Source organism: Cetorhinus maximus, chromosome 1 (genome assembly GCF_964194155.1).
Source record: "Cetorhinus maximus chromosome 1, sCetMax3.hap1.1, whole genome shotgun sequence".
NCBI lineage: Eukaryota > Metazoa > Chordata > Chondrichthyes > Lamniformes > Cetorhinidae > Cetorhinus > Cetorhinus maximus.
This window is the reverse complement of record NC_135879.1, coordinates 232,716,514-232,729,010: the sequence shown is the minus strand read 5'-3', so window position 1 is coordinate 232,729,010 and position 12,497 is coordinate 232,716,514.

The window sequence follows — 12,497 nt, the reverse complement described above, 5'->3', positions numbered from 1 at the left end:
CCCCTAAACTTCCTGCCCCTGACCTTGAACTTATGACCCCTTGTGACTGACCCTTCAACTAAGAGGAATAGCTACTCCCTATCCACCTTATCCATGCCCCTCATAATCTTGTACACCTCAATCAGGTCACCCCTCAGTCTTCTCTGCTCCAACGAAAACAATCCAAGTCTATCCAACCTCTCTTCATAACTTAAATGTTTCATCCCAGGCAACATCCTGGTGAATCTCCTCTGCACCCCCTCCAGTGCAATCACATCCTTCCTATAATGTGGCGACCAGAACTGCACACAGGACTCCAGCTGTGGCCTCACCAAGGTTCTATACAATTCCAACATGACCTCCCTACTTTTGTAATCTATGCCTCGATTGATAAAGGCAAGTGCCCCAAATGCCTTTTTCACCAACCCAGTAACATGCCCCTCTGCCTTCAGAGATCTATGGACACACATGCCAAGGTCCCTTTGTTCCTCAGAACTTCCTAGTGTCATACCATTCATTGAATACTTTCTTGTCAAATTACTCCTTCCCAAGTGTATCATCTCACTTTTCAGGGTTAAATTCCATCTGCCACTTATCTGCCCATTTGACCATCCCGTCTATATCTTCCTGTAGCCCAAGACACTCAACCTCACTGTTAACCACCCGGCCAATCTTTGTGTCATCCGCAAACTTACTAATCCTACCTACCACATAGTCATCTATGTCGTTTATATAAATTACAAATAATAGGGGACCCAGCACAGATCCCTGTGGTATGCCACTAGACACTGGCTTCCAGTCATTAAAGCAACCTTCTGTCATCACCCTCTGTCTCCTACAACAAAGCCAATTTTGAATCCACCTTATCAAATTACCCTGTATCCCATGTGCATTTGCCTTCTTTATAAGTCTCCCATGTGGGACCTTGTCAAAGGCTTTGCTGAAATCCATATAAACTACATCAACTGCACTACCCTCATCTACACACCTCCTCAAAAAATGTAATCAAATTTGTTAGGCATGACCTCCCTCTGACAAAGCCATGCTGACTATCCCTGATCTCCTTCAGAATTTTCTCCAATAGTTTCCCTACCACTGACATGAGACTCACTGGCCTGTAGTTCCCTGGCTTATCTCTGCAACCCTTCTTAAATAGCGGAACTACATTAGTTGTTCTCCAGTTCTCTGGCACCTCCCCCATGGCCAGAGAGGAATTAAAAATGTGGGTCAGAGCCCCTGCGATCTCCTCCCTTGCCTCCCTCAGCAGTCTGGGACACACATCATCTGGACCTGGAGATTTGTCCACTTTTAAGCCTGCCAACACCTCCTTCTTGTGATTTCGAAGTTGCTGTTTGTGATGTTTGCACGCACTTGAGAAAGCAATTGGAGTGGATCTTTGAGGGGCATTGAATTACATACCAGTGGTTATCACAAGAGATGCCACCACTAAATTGTGAAAAAGAAGTTGAAAGTTCAGTTTAGGCTAGTTGAAGAAACAGAGGAACAGCAGTTCCAGGAAGTGAAACACAACAAAAGATTGAAACTTTATTGGACTGAATTTACCCGACATTCATAATTGAAGAAATTCATTTACTCAGTGGGCAGAATTTTCTACTCGGCGGGCGGGCGTGCGCCTGAACCAAACGAGCGTAAAATGACATGCGATGGCGTTGGGCGAGCTGGGTTCCCCCACGTCCAGGGTGCAATCGACTGCACACACTGCATCAAGGCGCTAGCAGGTCAGCCAAGTGCCTTTGTCAACAGGAAGGGATTCCAATCCATGAACATGCAGATAATGTGTGACCACAAGATGCAGATTCTGCAAGTCTGTGCAAGGTACCCTGGCACCTCCCATGACGCATACATCCTGAGATACTCCCAGGTGCCGGGGCTCTTCAGTGCTCCAGCCCGACTGGATGGATGGCTGCTGGGTGACAAGGGCTATCTCTTGAAAAGGCGGCTCATGACGCCTCTCCCTCCACCCAAGAACAGAGGCAGAGCAGAAGTACAACAGGAACCATGCCTCCACAAGGGTGTTGGTAGAGAGAGCCATAGGTCTCCTGAAGATGAGCTTCCGATGCCTGGGCCGTTCAGGGGGAGCACTGCGATACTCCCCTGAGTGACAGTAATACACTTGTGCAGTGCCTTGGGACATTTTATTCTGTTAAAGGGGCTATATAAGTACAAATTGTGATAGTTGTTGTCAACTCCATTGCCCTAGTTATACTTATCCCTTGACTTGTGCATGTACATTGCTTATTGAGTTCTTTAGAAGGACATGAATGCAACAATGTTGGAGAATTCATGCAGAGGAAACATTTTAGAAATCAAATGTCCAATATTACAGATAACAGCAAAGGAAAAAACAAGATAATAAAGCTGACTCCTCTCCTCAACACCTGCCTGGTCCAGCTTCATCAATGCTGCCAATCATTGGTTCCCTCCGAAGTACCAACCTAGAGTGGGAGTAGTCAATGAGTGGGATGGGAGTGTGCTCTCAAGAACTCATGTAGTCCTTGAGCAGCTGGGAGTAGTCAGTGAATAGCTGCCGGCTGTTGACTGGAGGATTAGGAGAAATCTGCCCTCAGATGAGCAGCCTCTAGATCGCAGCTGTCATTGACCCAATGATAGTGAAGGATCAGCGATATAGTTCCAAGTCAGGATGGTGTGTGGCTTGGAGGGGAATTTGCACGTGGTGGTGTTCCCATGTGTCTACTGCCTTTGCCCTTCTAGGTAGTAGAGGTCGCGAGTTTGGAAGGTGCTGTCAAAGGAGTGTGATGGAATACTCTCCACTTGCCTGGGTGAGGGCAGCTCCAAAACACTCAAGAAGCTCGATATCATCCAGGTCAAAGCAGCCCGCTTGATTGGCCCCTCATCCACCACCAGCGCACAGTGGCAGCAGTGTGCACCATATACAAGATGCATTGCAGCAACTTGTCTAGGCTGCTTTGACAGCACCTTCCAAATCTGTAACCTCTATAACACCCAGAAGGACAAGGAAAACAGACGCACGGAAACATCACAACCTGCAAGCTCTCCTCCAAGCCATGCACCATCCTGATTTATAAACATATCGCCATTCCTTCACTGTCAAAATCCTGGAAATCTCTCCCTGACAGCACTGTGGGTGTGCCTACACCACATGGACTGCAGCAATTCAAGAAGGCAGCTCACCACCACCTTCTCAAGGGCAGTTAGGGATGGCCAACAAATGCTGGCCTAGCCAGTGACACCCGCAATCCATGGACAAGTAAAACAAAATGGGATCTACCTGCTCTGTATGGCTTTCCAAACTTTGCACAAACTCACCAAACCACAGGGGTGGAAAGGAGAAATCACTTTCATTTTGAACATCATGTTGAGTGTCCTCATGATTTTTACATTCCTTTAAAAGCACTTCAGCCAGCCCCTGGAGCTAACACATTGATATATTTTCACATTTTAATTAAGTCACTGAATGGGCAGCTCATTACACTATAATGGTACAATGGCACTTTGATCCTGGTAAGGCATCTAAATGAGGCATTTTGCCAGGTTTGTAAACAGGGGAAAACACGGTGATGTAATCAAGGGCCCAATGATCTAGTCACCAAGCCTATCTTAGCTAATGGAGTATTTTGAAAGCATTTTGATAAAATATTGACACAAAATCAAAGCAACGCCAACAGTTGACAGGTGAAATGATCCTTGCAAAGCTCCATTTTTTCAAAAGCTAACATCCCCTTAAATAAGTATGTAAATACCCCTCCTTATTATTGCATTACACTATATAAATATTCTTTAGTATGCTTGCCCACATAAATATATTAACTTTGTGAGTATAGAAACAGTTTTAGGCAGGAAGTCTACTTATCTAATCCACCTATCTACAGTTGTCTCTTGGTGCATTTCTAATAACACTAAATCCTATTTGTTGACAAGAATATACTTCGTTCCTTTCTGAAACTCATTAAGGTTTCTTGTTCTATTACCCATGCTGATAATTTATTTTTAAAAGTTACATGCTTCCTGGAGAATTAAATAAACAACGTATGTAGCACTGAAAATACTCTATTGTGGTTAACAGCACAGCATCAGGAATAGGAGTGGGGGTTTGAGGTGGGGGAAGTGGGTACAAGGTCCAGGTTTTTAAGGGTGGAAGATATAGAATATGTTAATGGGGGTCAGGGAGGGATTTCCACAGTTTGAGGATGAGTTGATTAAAGGTTCTTCTCCTGATGTCAGCATGAACTGGAAGACCCAGAGGGTTGCAAACTAGGGAGTAGAGCTGGAAGGGATTGGGAAGATTGTGAAGAAAGGGTCTGTGGAGGGGTTTGAAAATGAGGATGAGAATTTTAAATTCAATACACTAAGCACGGGAAGTTGGTAAGGACAGGGTGTGTGGGACTTTGTGCCGAATAGGAGGCAGGCTATCAAGCCTTGGATGAGTTTGAGCTTGTCGTGTGTCGAACCTGGGAGGCCAGAAAAGGAGGTAATATAAGAACATAAGAGATAGGAGCAGGAGAAGATCATGCGGCCAGTTGAGCCTGCTGCACAATTCAATATAATCCTGACTGATCTTGGGCCTCAACTCTGTTTTCTTGCCCGCTCCTGTATCCCATGATTCCCTGGGGGACCAAAAACCTGTCAATCTCAGGCTCAAATATATTCAATGATAGGGCATCCACAACCCTTAGCGGTAGAGAATTATAAAGATTCAGAACTTTTGGGCAGAATTTTATGGCCCTGTTTCGGTGGGGACAGGGCCGTAAAATGCAGTGGGCCGTTATAAACCCCATTGACGACAGCGAGGACGTAAAATTCCACTGTTGTAAAATTCTGCCCTTTGAGTGAGGAGATCTATCTCAGTCCTAAATGATTGCCCTCTGATCATGAAACTTTGCCTCTCTTGTCCTAGATTCTCCAGTCAGGCAAACAAACTCTCGGTGTCTACCTCTCATCCGTGTCTGCCAGTAATCACCTCTTAATCTTCTAAATTCCAGTGAACTATAGACCCAGTTTACTCAGCCTCTAATCATTGGACAGCCCTCTCATCTCAGGGACCAATTTAGTGAACCTTTGCTGTACTGCCTCCAATGCAAGTATATCATTCCTTAAATAAGGAGACCAAAATTGCACACAATATTCTATGTGTTGTCTCACCAAAGCCCTGTAAAATTGTAGCAAGGCTTCTCTATTTTTGCACTCCAATCCCTTTACAATAAAGGCCAATATGCCACTTTCTTTTCTAATTTCTTGTTGTGCCCGCATGCTAACCTTTTGTGTTCCCTGTATGAGTACACCCAAGTGTCTCTGAACGTGAACATTTGCAAGTATCACAGGTTTTTCACAAGTGTTTAAAAATATTCTGCTTTTCTATTCATACAATCAAGGTGAATAGCCTTACACTTCCCCACATTATACTCCATCTGTCACCTTGTTGCCCACTCACTTAACCTCTTTGCAGCCCCTTTGTGTCCTCCTCACCGCTTGCATTCACATCTAGCTTTATATCGTCAGCAAACTTAGATACTTGACTCTCTGTCTCTTTGCCTAAGTCCAGCCTATAGTTCCTTGTTTTCTCTCTCCCTCCTTTCTTAAATAGTGGTCTTACATTTGCCAGTTTCTAAACTGGGGAAATGGTAGCATAGTGGTAATGTTACTGGGCAAGTAATCTGGAAACCCAGGTGAATTCTTTGGGGGCATGGGTTCAAATCCCACCATGGCAGTTGGTGGAATTTAAATTCAATTAATAAAATTTGGAATTGAAAAGCTAGTAAGTATTTGTAGTAACATCATTGATTATTGTAAAAACCCATCTAGTTTAATAACGTCCTTTAGGGAAGGAAATCTGCCATCCTTTTCCTGGTCTGTCAATATGATTGGTCCAGCCTATATGAAGGGTAAAGTTACCCACAAATATTACATTGCCTTTGTAACAGGCTCCAATAATTTCTTGTTTAATGCTCTGTCCAACAGTATAACTACTGTTCAGGGACCTATAAAATACTCTCATCAGTGTTTTCTGACTCTTGCTGTTCCTAATCTCTACCCATACTATTCTACTTCCTGATTTGCTGAGTCAAGTACCTTTCTCAGGATTGTCCTTATGCCATCCCTTATTATCATGGCTACTCCTACTCGTTTTGCTTGCTGCCAGCCTGTTTTAAATGTTGTATACCCTGGGACTTTTATTTCCCAACCTTGGTCACCTTGTAACCATGTCTCTGTAATGGCAATTAGATCGAGACCATTTAAATCTATTTGTGTCACTAGTTCATCTATGTTATTGCAGATGCTCCACACATTCAAATAAAGTGACTTCAACTTGATTTTTTAAACTACTATTCCCTGCATGGACCTTTATTTTATATTCATTCATGGGATGTGGGTGTCGCTGGCTGGGCCAGCATTTATTGCCCATCACTAGTTGCCCTTGAGAAGGTGGTGGTGAGCTGCCTTCTTGAAACATTACAGTCCATGTAGTGTAGGTAAACCCACAGAGCTATTAGGAAAGGAATGGCCCAGCGACAGTGAAGGAACAGCGATATATTTCCAAGTCAGGATAGTGAGTGACTTGGATGGGAACTTCCAGGCGGTGGTGTTCCCAACTACCTGCTGCCCTTGTCCTTCTAGATGGTAGTGGTCATGGGTTTGGAAGGTGCTGTCTGAAGATCAAGGATGACTGAGTGTGGCATCAGGATCCTTGCTGAATTCCTGCAGTGCAACTTGTAGATGCTACACACTGCCGCTGCTGTGCATCGGTGGTGGAAGGAGTGATCGTTTGTGAATGTGATGCCAATCAATCGGGCTTCTTTCTCCTGGATGGTGTCAAGCTTTTTGACTGTTGTAGGAGCTGCACTCATCCAGGCAAGTGGGGAGTATTCCATCATACTCCTAACTTGTGCCTTGTGGACAGGAGGTGAGTTACTTGTTGCAGGATTCCTAGCCTCTGACCTGCTCTTGTAGCCACAGTATTTATATGACTAGTCCAGTTCAATTTCTGGTCAATGGTAACCCCCAGGATGTTGAAAGTGGGGGATTCAGTGATGGTAATGTCTTTGGTTATCATGGGGCAATACCTAGATTCTGTCTTGTTGGAGATGATCATTGCCTGGTACTTGTGTGGCGTGAATGTTACTTGCCACTTGTCAACCCAAGCCTAGATATTGTCCAGGACTTGCTGCATTTGGACGTGGGACTGCTTCAGCATCTGAGGAGTCACAAATGGCGCTGAACATTGTGCAATCATCAGCAAACATCCCCACTTCTGACTTCATGACGGAAGGAAGGTCATTGATGAAGCAGCTGAAGATGGTTGGGCCTAGGACACTGAGGAACTCCTGCAATGATGTCCTGGAGCTGAGGTGACTGACCTCCAACAACCACATCCATCTTCCTTTGTGCTAGGTATGACTCCAACCAGTGGAAAGGTTGCCCCCTGATTCCCATTGACTCCAGTTTTGCTAGGGCTCCTGTTGCCACACTCGGTCAAATGCGTCCTTGATCTCAAGGGTAGTCACTTTTACCTCATCTCGGGAGTTCAGCTCTTTTGTCCATGTTTGAACCAAGGCTGTAATGAAATCAGAAGCTGAGTGGCCCTGGTGGAACCCAAACTGGGCGTCAGTGAGCAGGTTATTGCTAAGCAAGTGCCACTTGATAGCACCGTTGATGACCCCTTCCATTACTTTACTGATGATCGAGAGTAGGCTGATGGGGCGGTAATTGGCGGGGTTGGGTTTGTCCTGCTTTTTGTGTACAGGATGTACCTGGGCAATTTTCTACATAGCTGAGTAGATGCCAGTTTTGTAGCTGTACTGGAACAGCTTGGCTAGGGGTGCGGTAAATTCTGGAGCACAAGTCTTCAGTACTATTGCTGGAATATTGTCAGGCCCCATAGCCTTTGCATTATCCAGCGCCTTCAGCTGCTTCTTGATATCATGTGGAGTGAATTGAATTGGCTGGAGACTGACAGGTATGATGTTGGGGACCTCACGAGGAGGCCGAGATGGGTCATCCACTCGGCACTTCTGGCTGAAGATTGTAGCAAATGCTTCAGCCTTATCTTTTACACTGATGTGCTAGACTCCTCCATCATTGAGAATGGGATATTTGTGGAGCCTCCTTTTCCCGTGAATTGTTCAATTGGCCACCATCATTCACGACTGGATGTGGCAGGACTGCAGAGCTTAGATCTGATCCATTGGTTGTGGGATCGTTTAGCTCTGTCTATCACTTGCTGCTTATGCTGTTTGGCATGCAAGTAGTCCTGTGTTATAGCTTCACCAGGTTGACACCTCATTTTTAGGTATACCTGGTGCTGCTCCTGGCATGCCCTCCTGCACTCTTCATTGAACCAGGGTTAATCCCCTGGCTTCATGGTAATGGTAGAGCGGGGATATGCTGAACCATGAGGTTACAGATTGTGTTCCAGTACAATTCTGCCGCAGCTAATGGCCCACAGCGCCTCATGGATGCCCAGTCTTGAGTTGTCCCATTTAGCATAGTGATAGTGCCACACAACATGATGGAGAGCATCCTTAATGTGAAGGCAGGACTTCGTCTCCACAACGATTGTGCGGTGGTCACTCCTACCAATAATCTCATAGACAGATGCATCTGTGGCCGGCAGGTTGGTGAGGATGTGGTCAAGTATGTTTTTCCCTCTTGTTGGTTCCCTCATCACCTTCCGTAGACCTAGTCTAGCAGCTATGTCCTTTAGGACTTGACCAGCTCGGTCAGTAGTGGTGCTACCGAGCCACCCTTGGTGATGGACATTGAAGTCCCCCACCCAGAGTACATTCTGCTCCCTTGCCATCCTCAGTGCTTCTTCCAAGTGGTGTTAAACATGGGAGAGCACTGATTCATCAGCTGAGGGAGGGCGGTACATGATAATCAGCAGGAGGTTTCTTTGCCCATCTTTGACCTGATGCCATGAGGCTTCATGGGGTCTGGAGTCAATGTTGAGGACTCCCAGGGCAACTCTCTCCCGACTCTAAACCACTGTGCCACCACCTCTTGCTGGGTCTGTCCTGCCGGTGGGACAGGACATACCCAGAGATGGTTATGGTGGTGTCTGGGACATTATCTGTAAGGTATGATTCTGTGAGGATGACTATGTCAGGCTGTTGCTTGACTAATCTGTGAGACAGCACCCTCAGTTTTGGCAATAGCCCTCTGATGTTAGTAAGAAGGACTTTGCAGGGTGACAGAGCTGAGTTTGCCATTGTCGTTTCCAGTGCCTAGGTTGATGCCAGGTGGCCCGTCCGGTTTCATTCTTTTTTTGAGAATTTGTAGCGGTTTGATACAGTTGAGTAGCTTGCTAGGCCATTTCAGAGGGCAGCTAAGAGTCAACCACATTGCTGAGGGTCTAGATCCATTTGGGAGAATTGATCCTTTTGAAACTGTTACAGACGATTGGTCTCAATACATAGAACCTCTCACATTCTTTTTTCAAGCGAATGAGATTATGGGGGAAGAGAAGAGGTGAGCGATCCTCTTCACTATTTCTGAACCTACAGTTTAATTTTAAGTTTGATGGCACCCAGTGCCCCAGATTCGAAGAATTTCGATGAATTAGTGGACCTCATGAAGGGTCACTTTAAACCCAAGTCCTCAGTCACAATGCAGAGGGTTAGGTTTAATTTGTGAAATAGAGCCCTGGGTGAGACAATTTTATGCTATGTGGCAAATTTGAAGTGGCTAATGGAACACTGTGAGTTCGGTATGACTCTGAACGACATGCTCAGAGATTGTTTAGTGTGCGGTGTGAATGAGGGCTCCATTCAGAAAAGATTATTGTCCAGAGTGAATCTGGATTTCAAAAAGGTGCTAGAGATAGCGCTGGCCATGGAAAGTGCAGAAAGATATTCAAAATGCAAGACAGGATGTGCAAAAACAGGATGTCTTCTAATCACGAGAAAGATATTCTGCTGAGAGGCGGGAAACAGCCCCCGCTTGCCGAAGAATAAAGAAAAATAGCTTAGCAGTGAAATTGAAGAATAATTTTAATAGAGGTGGAAACAATCAGTATATTAGCGATTGGCAGCTTAAAAAAATAAACTTGTCATAGAAATGGGCATATGATGAGGCAGTGCAAGGAAAGATTCAAGCAGGCTTGTAAACAAAAGAAGAAGCTCAATGAAATCTACAATGTAGAAGAGCCTGAAACAACAAATTCAGACATTTAATCATTATTAAATCTGAAAGCTGGAAAGACAGAACCAATATTTCTCACAGTAACAGTAAATGGCAAACCTGTTAGAACGGAAGTGCACATGGGAACTTCCACAACAGTAATTGGGAACATGCCTTCAGATATTTGAATAATGGTGAACATCAATTAAGTTTGGAACGAACAGATGCCAAGCTAAAAACATACATGGGTGAAGAAATTTAATTTAAAGGCATATGCAGAGAAATTGTCCATTATGGAAGTCAATTGGCAAAGCTACCAGTGTTGGTATTGAGAGGTAGAGGACCAAACCTTCTAGGGCAAAATTGGCTAAGGGAAATCAACCTTGATTGGCCACTGGGATTCCAAAAGGAAGCTGGAAGTGTTCCTGTTTTGAAAAAGGTGTGTGTGAGGACTCAACAACCTAAAGGAATGCAGGCTGTCTAAAGCCAAAATCTGGAAGAACAGCAGAAGAAACTCGAAGAGACCCTGCTTGATGACAGAGTTCGAGATGAGGTGAGCAACCTTCACAGGGAAAAAGAAAACCTGTTGAAAGGCCTTCACACACTACAAGATCCCCTCAAGTCAAAGTTTGTACCTCTGGAAAAGTACGAGGAGAAACAGAAAGAATTCAACACCTCTCTGAACAAACTGAAGAATGAGTTGGCAGAGAAGACACAACAATGCTCAATTTTCCAGGAGGCAGCAAACAAATACAAAAAAGAGATGGAAGAGCTGAAGAATCAGCTATATGAAGCCAAAGAGGCTTTGGAAGCAAAAGTTGCAGAATTTTCCAAAAAGCAGACAGATAATGAAATTTTGGGAGACTCAACCACTGAGCTCAGACAAGATGAGCTTGCACCTGAGAGAAGTCTGGCCAACAGTGAAATCAAAAAGAAGGCCAAGGTTAAAGTCTACACTAGAAAGCAAGAGGCATGCTCTAAGCTATTTGGGTCACTGGGTAGATTCAAAGGGTGTCCACCAGGTTGAAGAGAAAGTGAGAGCCATAAGAGAGGCACCTGAGCCAAAGAACACCTCAGAGTTCAAAACATTCCTTGGAATGATCAACCATTGTGGGCGGCTCTCACCCAATTTGTCTACAGTGCTGTGTGTCCCCCGCCGCATCCTCTACTCAAGAAGAACCAACGTTGGTCTTGGGAGGGGCCCCAGAAAGAAGCTTTCATAAAGGTGAAACAATTGTTGCACTCGTCCAATCTATTACTGCGTTATGACCAGACGATAGAATTGGTGCTGACATGTGACGCATCTCCCTACGGGAGTGGGAGCAATGCTACCTCATCGGATGGACGACGGAACAGCCAATAGGTTACATATCAAGAACACTCACCACAGTGGAAAAGGGATACTCACAGATAGAAAAAGAAGATCTGTCCATCATCTTTGGTGTCAAGAAATTTCAGCAGTACGTATGCGGCTGGCCATTTTATAATCGTTTCAGTCCACAAACCATTGCTAGGATTGTTTAGTGAGAACAAGGTTATACCACCCATAGCCTCAGCAAGAATACAACATTGGGCCTTAGTTCTGGCAGCATATGAATACTCTTTCGTACATAGGCCTGGCAATCAAATTGCAAACGCCGACGCCCTTAGTCGTTTGCATTTACAAGGAAATGATGAGCACGTCCCAGTTCCACAGGAACTTGTTTTAATGTTACATTTCCTACATTCCTCGCTGGTATGTGCTCAGAGGCTGGACAAGCCGGGACCCAGTCCTATTTCAAGTACAAGAACAAGTGCTACATGGTTGGTCACAGGGGCCAGTATCTGACAAAATTAAACCATAATTCAACAGAAGACATGAAATAACCAGCCAGGATGGCACCTTATTGTGGGGAGCACGAGTGATGATTCCTCCAAAGGGAAGGGAGCCACTTTTAATTGTACTACGCAGCGCCCACCCAGGAATTTCCTGAAGACCATAGCACGCAGCTATCTGTGGTGGCCTGGGATGGATGGTGAAATAGAGAGTTTAGTAAAGCACTGTGTGCAATGTCAGCAACTGCAAAAGTTGCCAATGACAGCTCCGTTACACCCATGGGAGTGGCCAGGTAGACCTTGGGTGCGGTTACATATTGACTACGTTGGACCTTTCCTGGGAACAATGTTTCTGCTCATTGTCGATGCCCATTCAAAATGGTTGGCCATATATGAGATGGAGTCACCAACGTCAGCCACTACAACTCAGAAACTACGTCCGAGTTTTGCCATTCATGGACTGCCAGGAGTAGTTGTTTCCGATAACAGCACGGCATTTAAGAGAGCTGAGTTTTAACGGTTTATTAGCCACAACGGTATCATTCATGTGAAAACAGCACCATACCACCCTTCCTCAAATGGATTGG